Genomic DNA, 5,000 nt, shown 5'->3' on the forward strand with positions numbered 1-5,000 from the left:
ATCGGAATTAACCAGACAAATCGCTCCACCAACTAAGAACGGCCATGCACCACCACCCACCGAATCAAGAAAGAGCTATCAATCTGTCAATCCTTCCGGTGTCCGGGCCTGGTGAGGTTTCCCGTGTTGAGTCAAATTAAGCCGCAGGCTCCACTCCTGGTGGTGCCCTTCCGTCAATTCCTTTAAGTTTCAGCTTTGCAACCATACTTCCCCCGGAACCCAAAAGCTTTGGTTTCCCGGAGGCTGCCCGCCGAGTCATCGGAGGAACTGCGGCGGATCGCTGGCTGGCATCGTTTATGGTTAGAACTAGGGCGGTATCTGATCGCCTTCGAACCTCTAACTTTCGTTCTTGATTAATGAAAACATACTTGGCAAATGCTTTCGCTTCTGTTCGTCTTGCGACGATCCAAGAATTTCACCTCTAACGTCGCAATACGAATGCCCCCGCCTGTCCCTATTAATCATTACCTCGGGTTCCGAAAACCAACAAAATAGAACCGAGGTCCTATTCCATTATTCCATGCACACAGTATTCAGGCGGGCTTGCCTGCTTTAAGCACTCTAATTTGTTCAAAGTAAACGTGCCGGCCCACCGAGACACTCAATAAAGAGCACCCTGGTAGGATTTCAACGGGGTCCGCCTCGGGACGCACGAGCACGCACGAGGCGGTCGCACGCCTTCGGCTCGCCCCACCGGCAGGACGTCCCACGATACATGCCAGTTAAACACCGACGGGCGGTGAACCAACAGCGTGGGACACAAATCCAACTACGAGCTTTTTAACCGCAACAACTTTAATATACGCTATTGGAGCTGGAATTACCGCGGCTGCTGGCACCAGACTTGCCCTCCAATAGATACTCGTTAAAGGATTTAAAGTGTACTCATTCCGATTACGGGGCCTCGGATGAGTCCCGTATCGTTATTTTTCGTCACTACCTCCCCGTGCCGGGAGTGGGTAATTTGCGCGCCTGCTGCCTTCCTTGGATGTGGTAGCCGTTTCTCAGGCTCCCTCTCCGGAATCGAACCCTGATTCCCCGTTACCCGTTACAACCATGGTAGGCGCAGAACCTACCATCGACAGTTGATAAGGCAGACATTTGAAAGATGCGTCGCCGGTACGAGGACCGTGCGATCAGCCCAAAGTTATTCAGAGTCACCAAGGCAAACGGACCGGACGAGCCGACCGATTGGTTTTGATCTAATAAAAGCGTCCCTTCCATCTCTGGTCGGGACTCTGTTTGCATGTATTAGCTCTAGAATTACCACAGTTATCCAAGTAACGTGGGTACGATCTAAGGAACCATAACTGATTTAATGAGCCATTCGCGGTTTCACCTTAATGCGGCTTGTACTGAGACATGCATGGCTTAATCTTTGAGACAAGCATATGACTACTGGCAGGATCAACCAGGGAGCTGCGTCAACTAGAGCTGAGCAGCCGGCCGCCCGGGAGTGTGTCCCGGAGGCCCGCGCGAACACGCAAGCGTCCGCTCAATTATTCCGCAAACAGGAGGAGGCTGGGCTCCCCTGCACGATACACCTCGAAACCCTCTCAGGTCCCGGCGGCGCGCAGCGCCGTCCTAAGTACTTGGTCGGGTTCGAGAGAGGCGCAATCGCCCGGAGATAGGCGAGTAGACGCTTTCAGTGCGACCACCCGTGCTCCCAACTGAGCTTGCCGCTGCCGACAGAGGCCCGGGAGCGTGCTGTCGTGGTGTTGCCGGCGGGAGACAACACGCGGCCACAAACAGTGGCCGGGCAGCTCCAACGCCAGCGCCACAGAGGGGCAGAGCCCCACTTGGGTGCCAAAGCGAACTCTCCCAGCACAGCGCACGCGCCAACACATCCGCACAGCTGCGATACAAACCACCTGCGAGAACCGCGGGGGCGACCGAGCAGCAGACGGCGTCGCGGCGCCGAGTGCCGGGCGGCGGCGCATCCTCAACGCACACAGTCCTCAATCGGACCAGCACACTGCAGATGTCCACCGCGCTTCGCACCGGGCCCGCGAGGACCCACTTTGGCCGCACGGCGCCGCGCGTTGGGTGCGCCGGCGCGCAGCTGCGCCGCCTGCCGCGTCCGTCGGCCGGCGCGCCTGCCACTGGGCGCCCCCACCAGCCGGCTGTAGCGCGTGCACCCACGCAGCGCGCGGCCAGCACGCCGGGCGCTCCCCCCTCACCGGCCGGGGACGGTCCCACCCAGCCACCGCCGCGTATCGCTTCATACCCACATGCCCACTCACGTTCGTGGGTATGACGGGTGTCGCTGAAGCAACCAGTTAATACCTGTACCGATTGTCGCAATCAATGATTCACCTCCAGCGTATACAACCGCGCAACAACGGATTTCCAGTTCATTTGCGTAACTTGGGCAGCAAACGTAGACGTCCATCTACATTTGCAAATTCAGTGGGTCTTGCATGCCTGGATGATATGCGTCACGACACGCCACATCAGCCCACATACATGCTGCGACGTATGCACGAGAGAACACGTGGAAGGTGGCCCGCGTACGTATGCGAATGCCATTGCACAGCTGCGAAGCTCATTGAACACGCAAACTCCCGCCTGACGAACTAGAGGCGACAGGGGAGCGATATAAGTCTTACAGCAGTACACATTACAGTGGATAGCGGGACCATGTGGAACGTACGCACCACTCGCTAGATGTTGTGAGGGTACGCACCGTAACATGAATCAATACGCAGGACACCAGAGAGTGCGAGCACTGACCTATGTTGAGAGGGTTGCGATTAGGCAACGCTACATGAATGTTTCAATTCATATAACAATTACAGGTTAGGTTAGGGCCCAACGTAGGTTAGGTTAGGGCCCAACGTAGGTTAGGTTAGGGCCCAACGTAGGTTAGGTTAGGGCCCAACGTAGGTTAGGTTAGGGCCCAACGTAGGTTAGGTTAGGGCCCAACGTAGGTTAGGTTAGGGCCCAACGTAGGTTAGGTTAGGGCCCAACGTAGGTTAGGTTAGGGCCCAACGTAGGTTAGGTTAGGGCCCAACGTAGGTTAGGTTAGGGCCCAACGTAGGTTAGGTTAGGGCCCAACGTAGGTTAGGTTAGGGCCCAACATAGGTTAGGTTAGGGCCCAACATAGGTTAGGTTAAGGCGCAACATAGGTTAGGTTAAGGCGCAACATAGGTTAGGTTAAGGCGCAACATAGGTTAGGTTAAGGCGCAACATAGGTTAGGTTAAGGCGCAACATAGGTTAGGTTAAGGCGCAACATAGGTTAGGTTAAGGCGCAACATAGGTTAGGTTAAGGCGCAACATAGGTTAGGTTAAGGCGCAACATAGGCTAGGTTAAGGCGCAACATAGGCTAGGTTAAGGCGCAACATAGGCTAGGTTAAGGCGCAACATAGGCTAGGTTAAGGCGCAACATAGGCTAGGTTAAGGCGCAACATAGGCTAGGTTAAGGCGCAACATAGGCTAGGTTAAGGCGCAACATAGGCTAGGTTAAGGCGCAACATAGGCTAGGTTAAGGCGCAACATAGGCTAGGTTAAGGCGCAACATAGGCTAGGTTAAGGCGCAACATAGGCTAGGTTAAGGCGCAACATAGGCTAGGTTAAGGCGCAACATAGGCTAGGTTAAGGCGCAACATAGGCTAGGTTAAGGCACAACATAGGCTAGGTTAAGGCGCAACATAGGCTAGGTTAAGGCGCAACATAGGCTAGGTTAAGGCGCAACATAGGCTAGGTTAAGGCGCAACATAGGCTAGGTTAAGGCGCAACATAGGCTAGGTTAAGGCGCAACATAGGCTAGGTTAAGGCGCAACATGGGTTAGGTTAAGGGATGGTGTATGAGGGGGGGAGGGGACGAGGTTCGTTCATAGTGATGATGGTAAGTGGACGCCTGAGGCACCCCGAGATGTGTCACGTCAGGATGCACCTTTGGCTCAGGGGAGGTGGTGCGCCGGTTCCGTGGGTGTGGCAAGGGAGTGGCAGACCTGTGTCTTTCATTCCTGCCATTGCTTATATGCTGTGAGACACGCCAGTGTGGTGGTGTTGGCTGCACCCCTGTGTAGCACATGTGTGGGTGTTTGTGGCTTATCTGCGTAATGATGGTTGTTGGAAGAGTGAGATATTCTGTTTTGGGGGTGGACCTCCTGGTTTTGTTATCATAGTGTGAATGGTGTAATGTGGCGGAGAGGATGCACTGGATGTTGTTCCATGGTGGTGCTTAGATATTGTGTCTGTGTCTGTTACAGCCAGAGAGTAGTGTGTGATAGGGTGTCTGGGTGACGTGTAGTTCACATTGTGTGCACAGACTGTCAGCATGTATAGGGACAGTTGTATGTCGTATGTCATCTATATTCCGATGGCTCTGCATCTATTAGTTATCAGCGCCATGTATCAGTTTAATCTGGTTGCAGTCTCGTGGTGTTCTATCTCTGTACAGTAGTAGAGGTGCGACTGCACTACGTAGCTACCCCTTGCGGCAGCTTTCCCCGGTGTATGGCATATGATTATCAGCAATGAGTCGATTAGTGACAACTGGTCGTGTGACAACGTCACATGTCTGCGGGTGGGATACGCTACAACCTGCTTGTGGGTCAGGGCTCAGTAATGCTCTGCTCACACTGAGCGCTCGGACCGTCATTACCCGTCTGCGTGATATATTGCGGAGCGCTTTTAGCCATTGCCAGAGTCTTTGCGACTGCGAGTGCAACGCCCATGGGGACCGACATGGTTGGGGCGCTTCCTAGCTGATCGCTCAGCATCGGAATCCGTACTGTGAGCACGCAATCGCGCACAGACTTAGAGCATGTGTAGGGACAGCGGGAATTTCGCATCTTGGATAAAACGCTTCATGAACCGGATGATATAGGGGTGGATTGCAACTTACGACTGCGAGAAAAGTCCGCCGTTCATCCGCTGGAGTTGCAATTTGGGCAGGTGACGTGAGGCACGTACGGGGGCGGGTGGCGTGATTGTCGGTGGACGACGTCGTGCGGCGCAGGGACTGGCGTTGGTGCTCTTGTGGTGGACAGT

General features: G+C 54.5%; 1 non-coding gene across 1 annotated transcript in view; it reads right to left on the bottom strand.

Annotated features, from left to right (window-relative positions):
- Positions 1-1,418, bottom strand: part of LOC126197173 (small subunit ribosomal RNA) — a 1,909-nt gene extending 491 nt beyond the window's left edge. Inside the window, exon 1 of the ribosomal RNA XR_007539564.1 lies at positions 1-1,418. This exon is cut by the window's left edge and continues 491 nt beyond it. This is a non-coding gene — a ribosomal RNA (small subunit ribosomal RNA).
- Between the last annotated feature and the right edge of the window lie 3,582 nt (positions 1,419-5,000).

The sequence above is a fragment of the Schistocerca nitens genome, chromosome 7, assembly GCF_023898315.1.
Source record: "Schistocerca nitens isolate TAMUIC-IGC-003100 chromosome 7, iqSchNite1.1, whole genome shotgun sequence".
NCBI classification, from domain to species: Eukaryota; Metazoa; Arthropoda; class Insecta; order Orthoptera; family Acrididae; genus Schistocerca; species Schistocerca nitens.